The following is a 15746-nucleotide window of genomic DNA, read 5'->3' as shown; positions in this document are numbered from 1 at the left end:
CCCCAGTGGGGACCAGTGGAAGACCCGTGTCACACAAAGGTGGGTAAACTGACAGAAGCATAACACTCAGCAATACTGAGTCTACTGACATGAGGAAACAAATGCACCTCCTGAATACTGGACCCTGCAGGGACTATCTGGGTCAGGGTTCAGAGCAGTGGCATGGAGACAGGGATGATGATACGAGATGTATAAGCCCAAAGCAAAGCCATCTTCTCCCAAGCTGCTCCTCAGCAGCCTGTTCCTGGACCTGGCAACCCCACCCCCTACAAACCAACACATGTAGTATTGTGAATGAAGGGGTAGACATAGTCCACTCTTATGCTACCAGAAAACCCTTACAAAATTATTACTTGTGGTTGCATAAAGCTTATGCATTAAAGAAAGCTGATGCCTATATAATATTGTTTCTTCTCAAATAACACGACATTTCTAATCATTTCTTCAAGTCTATATTTGCTTCTTTCTGGAGTATTAAGGGCTAGGGGAGATGGCTCAGTGAATAAATCACTTGCCACATGAGCATGGGGACCTGACTTTGGGTCCCCAGTGAAAAGTCAGAAATTGTAGTGTGAGTAAGTGTCTTCTTTGGATGAAAGTGTACCATAGCACACATGTGGAGGTCATCACAGATCAACTTGTGGGAGTTGGTTCTCTCCTTCCACCATTTGGATCTGGGGGATGGAACTCAGGTCATCAGGCTTGGTATAAGCACCTTTACCTACTGAGCCATCTAACTGGCCCAGCAATTGATTTTAAAACCAGCCACTTGACTAAATTCCCTAGTGTTTGTGATAGCTCTCTTCTTTGCTTCTTTTGGGATTCTCATTTGCAGCTTTTATGAGCTGCTGAGGTTTCATAACCAATGAAAAGCAGATACAGTTCATCGTCCTGTACTCTGTAAATGGCAACGATCTCATCTCTGTCCTTAATGCCCATTTCCAGTTCTGCTTTCCTTAGCTGGATATTAAATGCTGCAACCTGGGCACAGCAGCACATGTGAATCCCAGGACTCGGGAGACTAAAGCAGGAGGCCACAAGTATGAGGCCAGCCTTCACTACATAATGAGTTTAAGCCAGCCTAAGGCATGGCATGTGACTCTGCCCCCACCTCCCAAAATAAAAAAAAAGGTGCAGACCAAGTGAGCACTTTCAGCTTGTTTTCTGACTCTGAAGGGAAGACCTTTAGTGTCTTTCTATTCAAGAAGCAGGTCTTCAGCAGAGGTGTGTGAACTATACTAACATAATTGATACACATTGAGTTTCAGGTAAAGAATGCTCTGGGTGACCTATCCCCTTACACGCTTATTTACTGATTGTTTCCCTTTGTTGGTATGAGGGCTGGAATGGAGCCAGTGTCTGTTTTGCACTTGCAGCCTCAGGACTGTAAAAAGAACAGGTGCTTGATACATATTTGTTGAGTAAAAAATAAAGTAAAATACATATGTCTTGAATTTTATCAAGTGCTACTTCCAAATTTATGGAGATGATTGTTTTCCTTAGCTTTATTAATGGGGTGGCTTGTGAAGTAGATTTTATAATACTCCATCTTTCTGGAATAAACTTTTCTAACTCGTGATAAACTTTTAAAAACACAATCATGGGGGCTAGAAGGATGACTCAGCTGTTAAGAGCACTTGTTCCTTTTTCAGAGATCAGGGTTCCGTTTCTAACGCCTATGTGGCAGATCACAACCGTCTATAACTCCAGTTCCAGGGGATCTGAGGCCCTCTTCTGGTTTCCACAGGCCCTGTATGCATGTGATGGACATATACACATGTAGGCAAACACCCATGCACATATAACTAAAATAAATATTTTTAAAAATGTGATCTTGAATACTGTCAGCAGTGATTTTTAAGTATGTTTTATATTGATCCATCTATGATTTTATAATCATAAATGAGGTTGGTGTAACTTTTAATAGACTTAGTTACTTAAATGATTCTAGCTTTATGTAATGAATTTAGAAATTTTCCTATTACCATGGCTTGATATCATTTAAATAAAACCAAGAGAGATTGGCATTGTGGATCACATCTGTATACACTTGGAGGCAGGACAGGAAGGTGAAAACTCCAGGACCAGCATTGACTACAAAATGAGACCTTACTTCAAATTTGAATAAAAATGAGGTAGAAGGGGTATTGCCTGATCATTTAAAGTTTCTGACTTATATTTTTTCTGTTACTGATTAAACTGAGAGAAGAGATTAAACTTTTCTAACACCTTTCATTTTGGTCAGTGGCCAGTTGATATAAAAATCTCTAAACCTGACTCCAAAGCTGATGATGGAGCCAGGCTGATGGATTGGAAGCTAGTAGCTCATCCTGGCTCCCAGCAGCTTGTAAACAGCATCCTGGCAAGGTGGATGATGGGAAAGACACTCTCAAGGTAATATTGGACAGACAAGGCTGGGAGGAACCTCGATGGTCTTCTTATTGGAACAGGTGAGAACAAGCACATTAGTATTGAGAGAGTGGTGGTTCAGGGGTGGGTGGGGAAAGCAATAGAGAGGAAGAATGAAAGAGAGAGACAGTGTGGGTAGGGGATCCGGTACAGAAGCAGAGTCAATGTGGTCTCAGCTGATGTGGGAGCTGCATGGTGTTCTGGGATTCTCAGGGTTAAAATATTGTGGCAAGAGGTGGTCATGAAGAGACTGTGCCTGCACACGATGCTTTGGGAAGCAGTAATCTCATTCCCTCTATATACAACTATATAGAACAAATAGTGTCATGCTAGCTTGGCCAGTGTCCCCATTATGACTCAGTGTGATCCTGATACAATGCCACTGAAATTAGTCCAGCTAAGCCAGTTAAGAGTCAGGATTGCTCTACACACATCCCACTCCTGCTCCCACTGCAGCAAATTCTATAACTCAAAGAATATAAAAGATAAAAACCTCTAAGTCAATGACCAGATTGGCATGGCTAGGAGAGGCCTGAAGGCCCACTCCTGGACATCCACCTGCGCTATAGCAGAGATAGAGAAAGCACTGCAGGAAAGTGGCTTCCAGAACACTTCAGATCCTGTAGTATTGAGTCTACCCACAGACCTGTTGTCCATGTCACATGCCCCTGATTTAGTAGAGGGACCCCACACTCTCACATCCATGGAGAAAGCAGATACTTGGGCTCTGCAATAGTGTGCACTGTGCCAAAATACACTGATCCTCACAAAAGGGATAACAGGGAAACTAGACTACAAAATCCAATCAGAAATACATTCCACACATCACAGAAAGTTTATGTTCAGAGACACCAGCAAGAGAAGGCTATTTCCTAAAATGTCTCTAACATAAGATTAGAAGAGATTCACAAATCTCAACATAGAGACACAGAAGACCAAGGCCACATGACTTATCCCCAAAGTCATAATTCTTTAGCAAATCACTACCAAGATATTGAAGTAGACAAAATGCCAGACAGAGAATTCAAAAGAATGGCTTTTAAAAATATCAATAAATTCCAAGAAAATACAAGGAGACAGCTGAAAAACTAAGTAATACAATGAAGAATATTAATGGATTACTCAACAAAGAGAGTTGGGGGGACAAACAGCAATCTTATATATGGGAAGCTCATTAAATCAAATAAAAGAACTCACTGCAAAGCCAGTAAATGAGATTAAGAAGAAGAGAGGATTTTAGGGTTTGAGAACAAAGTTAAGAAATGAAAACAATAATTAATAGAAAACAAAATAAATTATAAACAGACATGTAAGAACTTGTGACATGATTAAAAGACCAAACTTTTTTATATAATAAAGTGCTATGGCACACACTAAAGCCATACAGAGACATATTCATAAAATACTAGCAGAAACTACCCCAAATCTTGAGAAAGATATGAACATCCAGATACAAGAGGCCTTTATACCCACAACAGATACACCAGAATACACAACAAAGAACACACACTGAAAACTTCAGGGGATAAACACAGCTACATAGGTAAACCTATCAGAATAACTGGAGACTTTTTCCAACAGAAACTTTTAAGAATGTGAGCACATAGAATGATGTGTTCCAAAACCCTGAAAGAAAACAACTTCTAAGCCATATTATTATAGTTGTTCTTTGATCTGAACAAGAAATAAAGATGTTATAAGTATAATTTATAAAGGAACTCATGATCAGTAAGCCAGTATTATGGAAAAAAACTTAATGGAACCGTATACACAAGCGAAAGAACAAAAATAGCCATTAGAACACAGCAAAGAATAGATTCTAGTAGAAGCATAGATCAGCAAGCAAGGAATTAATAAAAAAAAATCCAACATCAGAAAAATGACAAAACGACAGGATTTTGGATATACATTAGTTTATATCTCTGAATATATGTGACCTCAATTAAAAGACGTGAGCTAGATGTCTTGAATACAAGAAACACTGTTCACTGCCAAAGACATATATAGACAGAGTTTAAGGATGGGAACTGACATTCTAAGCAAATGGAATCTGGAAGAGAGCAGCAATACCTATGCTTCTATCCCACAAAGTAGACTCCAAGTGGAAAAATTAGTCAGTAAAGCAGACATCAAGAATGTTCCCTGAATGTTGGTATACCAAATGACAGGACACAAGCACCACTTAACAAAAAGGAATAGACAGACATCAATATACTAATACTGGATAATTTGAGCTCTCCATTCTTACCAATGTAAGTCATTCAAACTAGTAATCAACAATGAAACTTCAGAGTTAACTCCTATTATAAACTAACTGGACTTAAAAGGTATCTACAGAATGTTATATCCAGCAACTACAAAACAAACCTTCTCTCAGTAGCACATGGAACTTTCTTCAGAACAGATTTCAGGTCCAGCATCTCCAGCATGTCTGGCCTGAAGTTCATGGTCCATAAGCAGCACATACAGGCAAATATGGGAATGTAGCCCAACATGGAACCACAAGCTTGCTTAAATATTATGAAACATTTCTGAAACTTTTTGTAGCCTGATTGCTCAGTTCTTGAGCATGGACTTTATAGATAGCAATTGTCACATTGCAATGTTTGGACAATCCTTCAGTCATTAAGGTAAGACTTAAATTTTGAAAATTGGAATTATACCTTATAAGATAACAATATGACAATACTAGATATCAATCACCAGAGAAATTACAGACACTATATAACACATACAGAGACTTTGAGATGACCAGTCAGTAAGACACTGAAGAAATTGGAGAAGGTAATTTTTCCTAGATTCTAATGAAAATGGAAATATATCAAAATTGTGAGATACAATGAAGGTCATTCTAACAGGTAAATTTATCTCAATGAATGTCTAAAGGAAAAAAAACAGAGAGCTCTCAAGTCAAGTCATGTAATGGATTACCTCAAGATCCTTGAAAAACAAAAATAAGCTTAACCCTAAGCAAGAAGAAAGAAATAATAAAAATTAGAGCTGAATTTAGTGAAATGAAATCTGAAAGAAAAAATCAATCACAAAAGACTTTGTTCAAAGATAAACAAGATTGACAACACCTTAGCCAAACTATCCAAAAGAAAGTTAGAAATGACTGGATTTAATGAATAGATTTGGAGTGAAGCAAGAGATATTACAAAAAATATCACTGAAACCCAGGGATCATTAGGGGTCATTTTGAAAACTTATGCTCTAATAAAATAGATTATTAGAAGAAATGATTATTTTTGGGTGTATATTGCCTGCCAAAATTACACAGAGGAAATTAAAAACTTCAGCAAGGGGGGGGGGGGTTAAAGAAATGGTTTAGTAGTTAGGAGCATTTGTTAGCTTTGCAGAGGGCCTGGATTCAGTTCCCAGAACCCACGTGGTGGCTCACAAACATCTGTTACTCTAGTTCTAAGGGATCCAATGTCTTCTGCTGACCTCAGCAGGAATCAAGCATGCATGTATTGTACAAACACACACAAGAATCAGGCATCCATGTGGCACACAAACATACAGCTAACCCATGACCAACATCATATGAAGAGTGATCCATTTAAAACATTTCTCTATTTTTTTTCTTTTTAATCCTGCAGAAGGGATCCAGCAAGAAGTGAGTCATTAGTGTGCACAAAACTCCCCTATGAGGTCTGACTATGACTAAGCTGGGCATGCACAGGACAAGGGGCTTGGAAACAAGAAAAATGTAGTTCAAGCTGAAAAAAAAATGAAAAATATTTTAAATAAGCCTCAAAAAATAAAAATCTAAGTACAGATTTTGATGGTAACATGATACCAGGGAGAGAGAAGTTAACCAAGAAAGAATGGCCTTGGTACCCAAATAGATTTTAAAAGATCACCATATTCTCAAGTAATTTGTGTACTTGAATAGAGCAAGATGACCTGCAAGCATTCTCTGTGCCTGGGGAAACAACAGTAACTCAAGAAAGCCAAAAGAGTTATTCCTAAGGCTCCTTACACTTACTCTCCAGCATCCATTCCAAAATGACCAAGCATGACAGGAGACAGCATTAAATGACTAAAACCCAAGAGACGACACTTGAGGCTACCCAGGCAGACCCACTGGTTATCTGGACTCTGCATCAGCAGACACAGGCTAAATGTGGCTAAAACGTAGAAAAACATAGAAAAGGGGTTCTAAGTTTCAGCATAAAACTAGAATTGATTAAGAGCCAAGAGGACATTCTGAACTGAAATTTAAATAACTGAAAGAATTAAACAGATATAGCAGCAAACAAAAAGGAATAGCTGGAAGAGAGGTAGGTCAATAGAAAACAATCAGACTAGAGAACCATGGTGAAAAAAACCACAAGAATTAAAATCATACATATGTAAGAGACTCATAACCCAGTGAAAAGGTCAAACATGGGTGTAATTGGAACTTGAGAATAAAGGGAGAGAAGGAATTGAGAAGAATTGGTATTTGAAAGCTGACTGGTTGTAAATTTTCTTTTAACTAATGAATGACAGCAAGCCAGACATTTGGGACCTCTACAAACTCTAACCACAATCCATACAAAGAAATCTATCCCTGGGTTCTCAGCAAAGTAGCAGAAAGGCTGTGAACAAAAAGAAATCTTAAGACCAGCCAGAGAGACGCTGGTGGAGATGGAACATGCCGCATCTACGGAAGAGCAGTTGAAGGGTGATGCCTACTTCTGAGGAGAAAGTAGAGCCTGAAGACAATGAAATGATATCCTTCAAAGTATGGTAAACAAATCCCAGAAGTCTACATCCTGTGAGGAAACAGGTACTGGAGCTCAAGAGACAGCTCAGTAGTGCAGAGTACATGCTGCTCTTGCAGAGAATTAGGGTTTGGCTCTGAGCATCTATGTCAGGTGGCTAGGTAGCTCACAACCACCTGAAACTCCAGATCCAGGGGGTCCAATGCTAGCATCTGACCTCTGAGGGCACCTTCACTCACATATGCACACACGCACACACACATGCATGCACACACCCACGAGAGGAAGCATATGCAAAATTTAAAATAAATCTTCCTATTTAAGCAAACTTGAGAGGAAACGCCGCTGCAGATTCACAATAGCAATACAAAAAGGAAATGCAAGTAAAAGGGAAATTATTGAGCTAAATGCACAGCTAAGCAAGCCAGAATAAGAAGAGCCACAAAGGATTATAAGATAAGCATAAATACTGTTTAACGGTAATGTCCTGTTGGTAAAAGCTGACTTACAGAATGATGTGATCGCTAAAGGTCAGAAGGTGGAATGGAATAGACTTTCCTAGAACTACCCCCCAAAAAAATAATTAAAAATATAAATAGTTTTGTTACTGGAAATTTTGGGGAATCCCACACTGGGCACCATATTTATGGGAAAGCTGGACTCCCCTCTCTTGGGAGTTTTAAAGAATAGACTCAGAAGGAAGCTTGGGTAGATTTCTTGTTTTAGAATTTAAAATAAAAACAGCTACCTGGAGGAGGAAGACAGAGAAGGGAAGTGAGAAAGCCATGCCTTTTGAGTTAGGCACAGAGGTCAGTAAGCAAACACGCCAAACATCTGCATAGCAGAGGTGGGGAGGGCTTTGGGGAGAGAATGAGAAAACCCAGAGTGTATAGGAAAGCATGCCCAGGCTTTGGAAAGTATATGAAAGAAGAAGAATAGAAAGAGAGGTAAAACGAGGAAAAGAGAAAAGGTATCCCTTTTTTTGGTAACAAAGAAAGTTGGGCAGGCTTACCCCAGCTGCATGGCTGTGGCTCCACAAGTGACTACATGGGCAGGGTTTCTGAGAAGGGCAGGTACATACTTCATTAAAGGAATACTTATTCCTACCATCTCCTTAGCATGATCCTTAGGGGGTCACTCTTCCTGAGGGAAAGCCCCTTAGGCAGATGATTGATCGGTCAAACTGGAATATTAAGTCTTTACCAAGAGGTAGATTTTATTCTTTGGCTAGGAGGAAGCAGCTTTCCCATAAGGGGCCTTCCATGACATTGTAACACCATGAGGCCAATGGAATGGAACAATAAGAAAAAGTGTCCATTCCAAACTAAGACAAGTGAATAATGGGAGGAAACAAGGAAAAAACAAAACAAAAACAAAAAAAAATCAAAAAACCTCTAGCTGCATGCTATTTATAAGAGATTCATGAAAACTACAAGCCTATAAAAAGTATGAATGCGAAAATATTTAAAAGCAGATATACTACATTAATTATAACAAGAATTAGCATTACTGATAAAAGGATGGTTCATAATATATACACCTAATCGGAGAACACCACCCCCTCACCCCCTACCCCTGCTACACACACACACACACATACAATGAAAGCTAAACGAGTCAGGAAGAGAATTTTTGGGACACGAAAATGATTAAATTTAAGAAATCTCTGTTAATAACAGAACAAATGGAGTTCTGTGGGAATGTAGAAGAGAGGCTGGAGAAATAGTTCAGTGGGGAAGGGTGCTGCACAGACATGAAGATCATCCCAGCACCCATGTACCGAGACAGAGGGGGCTGCACACTTGTAACCATAGGTGGTAGAGATAGAAGGATCACTCAGGCTTACTGGATCACAGCCTTACTCCAGGCTCAGTAAGAGACCCTGTCTCAAAGGAGTAAGAGTGATAGAGCAGGCCATCTAACATCCTCTTCTGATCAATGAGTACACCTGTATGCATGCATATGCACATATACCACACACACACACACACACACACACACACACACAGACACAAACACATACAGAGACACACACACACACATACAGACACAAACAAAGAGACAGACACACACCACACACACACACACACACACACACACACACACACACACACACACAGATACACACACAGACACAAACACATACAGAGACACACACACATTCAGACACAAACAAAGAGACAGACACATACCACACACACACACACACTCACACACACACACACACACACACATACACACACACACACAGAGATACACACACAGACACAAACACATACAGAGACACACACACATACAGACACAAACAGAGAGACAGACACACACCACACACATAGACACAGACACACACATATAGACACACAGACACAAACACATACAGAGAGACACACATAGACACATGCACACACACACACACACACACACACACACACACACACACACAGAAATACAGAAGAGATGAACACCATGATGAAGAAGACTGACTTAATGGTACACATGATCACTGCCCTACATATTCATTGAAGTCTTCATAGATCATTTATTAAAAATTGCTGAGCCTTGCCTGGTGGTGGTGGCACACACCTTTAATCCCAGCACTGGGGAGGCAGGTGGATCTCCAAGTTCAAGGCTAGCCTGGTCTGCAGAGTGAGTTCTAGGATAGCCAAGGATACACAGAGAAACCGTATCTCAATAAAGAAAAAAAATTGCTGGGCCCTTCAGTAAGTTTCAAATTAATAAGATCCACACTGAGAACTTTCTGAGTAACTTTCTGATTAGAGAGACTTAAAAGTAGAAATCAGGTAACAGAGTGAGGAAAATTCCCACAAACATTTGGCCGTAGATCCTTAAGTACACCACATAACTTCCACAGGGGAGAATCACATGAGAAGCAAGCTCTGCAGAGCAGAATAACAATCAAGTTACAATGGTTTTCACATGGATATAGGGTGGGGTCAGTTCTGTGACTGGGCACTTTCCTAGGGTACATGAGGTCTTGAGTTTTGTCCCTAACACTGAAAAAAAAAACAAAAACAAAAAACCAAGTGGGATATATCAGCATTGAGAGGAAAATGATAGCCTCAAATGCATACTCAAAGGACATTCTTGATAATACTGAAAATGAATGACCTAAGCATTTATCTTTAAAAACTAGAAAATAACAATTTAAGTCCACAAAGGGAAAGAAATATGACAGAAGCAGAAATCAATACAAAAGGAAAGAAAATTGCACCATGAAAAAGTTGGTTCTTTGGAAAGATTAATAGCTTGATAAATTCCTAAGAAAGCAAATCAAAGAAGGAAGGAAGTGTAGAGATGCTAACAAATCACACACGTTCCATTTCTGGTGTCACTGTATCACAATAGGGAACAATGGTCTTTGCAGCAGATGGTGCTATATCAAAGGAACATCCACATGGCAGAAAAGCAAATCTCAACCTCCTGCCCCACACACAACACATAGGTGGAGTTCAGGTTCAGATGGATGGTGAGTCTGGAGGTGAAGGGTCATGAAATGGAAACCACGGGTGGCTTCAAGCTGCATCTTGGTGACCTTTAAGAAGATGGAGATGTCCGTGGTAGGTGATGAAAGAGCCTCTGGAAGGATAAGACTGATTATCTTGGACTTGATCAAAACAGAGACTTTTGCTCATTTAAAAGGTACCACGGGAATAGTGAAAGATATAAAAGCTTCAATTTCATGTGGTGGAGGATGACTTTGAACTAATCCTACTGCCTCCCCCTTCCCAGTGCTGGGACTACAAGTGTGTGCCACCACACATGGTCTGTGTGATGCTGGGGAAACCAAGGCTTCTAGGATGCTAGACAAGCACTTGCTGACTGAGCCATGCCCCAAGCCCCACAATGGGTTTTTAGAGGAATCTAACAGAACTGGTTAAACAGATACAGGTGTCTCACAGGAAAGCTTTTGAAGTGTATCTCCCTGACTAAGGATAAACTATCTCTGTAGATAAGGAAGAAACATACAAATAGTCTAGCTGAAAAAATGAGCAAAAGATAAGAACTACACACTCTTAAACAAGGGAATAGTACTATGTACCACAGAATCGACAATATGTTTTTTTTTAACTGTATTTTAAAATGCCAAATATTTGCACAGATTGGGAGTGGCTTTTATTTCTTAGCTCTTGGGGGATCAGCAATGGCAGGACTGACTTTACTAGTCAAAGATCTGGCTCCGTGAGTCTCCTCTTCAGGAAGGAGACCTGTATCCTGCAGGTCAGGAATGAGACCTGTGTGCTAAAGGTATGGCACCGGGTGATCATAAAAAAAAATGAAAACAAACAAACAAAAAACCCTTTAAACAATTCTCTGTATTAAATCCCATTAAAAGACATATTTGGGGCTGGGATGCAGCTGTTTGATTGAGTGCTTGGCTCAGAATCTATGAAGCTCTAGATTCCATTTCCAGAATGATATAAATTAAGTATGATGGGGAGGTGGAGGCAGGAGGGTTAGAAGTTCAAGGTCATCCTCTGGAGAAGAGAGTCTAAAGCTAGTCTGGGGTACCTGAAACTTGGTAGGTGGGTGGGGTGGATGGATGGATGGATGGATAGAAATAGACAGACAGACAGGGTCTCCCAATATAAAATGAGGCTAGTCTCAAATGCATGGAGACCTGCTTGCCTCTAAATAAATATTTTTTAAACTCTACAATTACTGTAACATCTATTTTTCTGACGTGAAGGTAACTAACTGTCCAACAGAGCAGGTGAAAAGACTGTAAGAGCCAGAGGCAGCAGGTGACTCCAAGAAGCTGCCTTTCAGACACAACAGGATTGGTGCACATGTACACTCACACAGGCTATGGCAGCATGCACAAGACCCACACAGGCTCAAGCTAGACAGGGTCTCAGCACTGATGGGGGGACCCACAAAATCCCACCCTAATCAAGAAGCTACCTGCAATAGATATCTGCTGCAAAGGGAAAGTTTTTCTCCAGTGGGGTGTCACTGCACTCCAAGACAGGCCCCAGACCTAGGAGTAGTTTGCCAACACAAAACAAACTTTATGGCTTTTGATGGGCTTTTTGTTTCTTTTTGTTTTAGCATTTGTTGCCTCATTGGAGTTATTTTGTTTGTTTTGAGCTTTGTTTGGACTTAAGGGAAAGGGGTAAAGAGAGAAACTATATGAAGTTGGGAGGGTCTAAGAGGAGCCAGGGGAGCGAAAACAATCAAAATATATTGCACAAAAATTTAATAAATAAAAAAGAATACAAGACAATGAGCGATTATGATACCTCCTCAAGTTCACAAACTCCTTAGTTCCAGAAACCAAAGATAATGAAATAGATTGAATGCAGGAAAAGACTTGAGTCCTACATTTAAAAGAATAAATAAGGATTGGAAAGAAAGAACAAGAAGAACAATCATATCAGGACCAAAAGACATGCTCATTGTTGCTCGAAGGTTGTTGTATAATAGCCAAGAATGGGACCAAACCTAATGTTAATCAATGGTGGAATGGATAAATAAATTGTGGCACAACTATACAATGGAAAACTTGACAGCAATGCCAAAGAACCAATTTCTGCAATGCAAGAGAGATTTGGTCGAGCAAGTATTGAATGAAAGGAAACAATTTGTAAGATCTTATTCCTTTGCATTCTAGAAACAGCCATTTGGTGATTAGTGTGACCTTCGGGAAGAGTGAGGGATACAGGTAGGAGGGTTTGGGGTGTCAGGGATGTTCATGTCATGATTTTGGTGCAGGTCACACAAGCATGTTCACTTTAATTGAGCTCTGTGCTCAGGAAATGTATGCTTTGTTATGTATTTGATACCCATCTGTTGACATTTAAAATATAAAATATAAGACATTATACAATTCACAATGGAAGTTTGCTGGATGGAGGGAACAAACTTCAATATCTACTGTAAATTTTATAGTCTATAATACAGAAGGTATTTGTCTGTCCCCTCCAAAACAGACTGAAACTTAATTGCCACTGTAACAGCATGAATGGATGGAACCATAGGGTGAAAAGGTCACAGACTAAGAGTCTTGTCAGAGGAATGGGCTACTTTTCCCAGGAATGAGTTCCCGGTGAAGACTAAATCAGGCTGAAGTTTTCTCTGTTGTGTACATGTGTGTGTGTTCTTACTGTGTGATACCCTCTGCCATTCTTTGATATAGTACAAAAGCTCTCTCCAGGTATTGGTACCATGCTCTTGGACTTCCCAGTCTCCAGAACTGTATGAAGCAAATCTCTGTTCTTTATGCACAACCCAGTCTTGTATATTCTCAATGTCAGTTTTATCAAGAAAAAGGCTACACTCTGCCAATTACTGGACACGGAGGAAGGGACCCAAGCAGAGCTCCACTCCAGTGTCTGAAATACCATCCCACACTCTCCTGCCACAAAATAAGTAACCCACAAATACTTGTGAAGAGATGAAGAGCTGGGCTTTCAGATCAGATGGCTCCAAGCTTGTCCCCACTAGATGCCCCCAAACACACAGATGTCTCCTTTGTTAAATCATTTAAGCTTCCTAAGCTTCCGTTTATGTATCTATGAAATCTAGGCAGGACTAGAACATTCCCACAGAGTAGTGTTGATGTAAATGACAATGAGCCTACACCTTGCTTAGTGGGTATTTGGCACATAGGCCTCCAACATTAATCTTGACCAAGACTGAAAATAACGAGGGGAGACAGAAAGACCACTGAAGGAGGCAGAGAGGTACAATGTCTTCCTGAATATTCAGGGTTAATCAGAATCTGCCCTTCCAGTCCCTGAGACAGCAACTCTCTAAAAGCAGAAGAAACATACAAAAGTGAATTTGTTGCCATTCGTGGTGACATCAGGGCCCTGGGTGCCTCGACTAAGGAAGAAATGATTATCTGTGGAAAGCATCAAGCCAGATGGATATAAATGAGAGTGAGCGCACGGGTCTTTCTTAATGACTAAATTTCTTTAACTAAAAATCTAATTTTATTGTGGTATAAATCATACTTTCTTGAAGTAGGGAATTAATTTTAGATTTTTCATTCACTGTTCATAACCTTTCCATGAATCTGACAGCTAAATCATTCTAAATGTCATTTAACCAATACAATGCAACGGCTTTATTCCTCGTTGTGCCCTTCCTGAATCCATTATCTCCCATCACAATGTAGAAGAACTTAAGTAAAAAGATATTACCATTCCAAAAAGCTGCATTTTTACCGTGCAGTTGAACAGCATAATCTTTATTTTTAAATCAATATAATGTGAGTGCTGAGTAATATTTTCCCTAATCCAGAAGTTCTCCACTACCAAAAGGGGGAATTTGAGGGCTGTCTAAAGTGTTTGAACAAAGTACCTCCCACTCCAGGCCTGGAGCCATCCCATGTCCGTCTTGTGGATAGAGACTGAGGCCCAGGAGAAGGCAGGTGGCATCTTCCCATGACCATAGTTGTGACTCCTCAGCCATTTTCCCAACGATGCCTGGTTAGGGGAATAGTCTCAGGCTGTCCCTCAAATTATTATGGGATGTAGTGACTTCTGGGAAAATGTGGACCATGTGATTTAGGAAGGTGGGATGTTACAAGTACCTTCAACTGAGAAGTGATATTCTGGGAAGCCAAGTGGAGCCCAATTTGGTCAGTATATGCAGAGTAGGTAGAGGCAGCACCCTGAGGTTGGACTAGAACTGTGGGGGGTCCCAATGTGACTATTCTGATGCTGAGCCCCCCATGATAACTCCTCTGTCCAACCACAGAGGGAATCAGGAAGTTGCTGGTATCAGGATCCCTCAGACCCTAACTTCCAGAAGATGCTACAAAAGGAAGCCCACACACTCAGTTTCTAAAGCACAGCATGTGGAAAAGACAGACACCTCTTTGTTGCTGAGATTCCAACACCAAATTTCTCCTGACAGAGATGCTCTCAAAACCAAGGCCGATTTAGCAAGCATCCTTGTACCTCCTCCATGGAGTCTTTTCAATTTTCAAAACTCCACTGCAACCACTTTCATTTTCACTAGCAAGACACCATTCTGCAATTAAAATCTCCTCCTGAACTGACAGCAGACAGCTAAATAAAGCAAAGTCTTGTGTGCCGTGTGTTCCATGACTGGCTCCCACTCACTGAGCAGGCACAAGCATTTTGTAGGATCGCTCTCATTTGGGTGGCTGAACTAGAGGCAGAAGGAACGTCACCACACTGAGAGGCTACCCAGCATGTGTGTCTGAAGCTTCAGAGTCGGGTGAGAGAGACGGCTGGAGAGTTAACTCTAAATTTGGAATTAGCTCAAGATCCAGGGTAAGGAATCAAGAAGGTGGGAGGGGCTGGGGAAATGGCTTGGTGGGGTTGAGCAAGCATGAAGACCTGAGCCAGAACCATAGCAGCCATGTAAAAGGCAGCCTTGATGTACATCTGTAATCTCAGCACTGGTGGGCTAGAGACAGGTGAATGTGGTGTCTCATTGGCCAGCCAGTCTAACTGAAAAGGTGAATACCAGGTTCAGAAAGAGAGCCTGTCTCATAAAGTAAGGAATGATAGAAGATGACACCTGACTCCAACATCCAGCCTACACACACACACACCACATCACATGCTAGATAGACAGACAGACATGATAGATGGATATGGATAGATGATAAATAGATAAAAGGTAGAT

General features: G+C 40.5%; 1 protein-coding gene across 2 annotated transcripts in view; it reads right to left on the bottom strand.

Moving 5' to 3' along the window:
* Fstl4 (follistatin like 4) overlaps positions 1-15746 on the bottom strand; it is a 684516-nt gene that overhangs the window by 370060 nt on the left and 298710 nt on the right. The gene's annotated exons all lie outside the window — the stretch shown is intronic.

Source organism: Cricetulus griseus, chromosome 7 (genome assembly GCF_003668045.3).
Source record: "Cricetulus griseus strain 17A/GY chromosome 7, alternate assembly CriGri-PICRH-1.0, whole genome shotgun sequence".
NCBI lineage: Eukaryota > Metazoa > Chordata > Mammalia > Rodentia > Cricetidae > Cricetulus > Cricetulus griseus.
The sequence above is the reverse complement of the archived record's forward strand: the minus strand, read 5'-3'. Positions and strand labels throughout refer to the sequence as shown.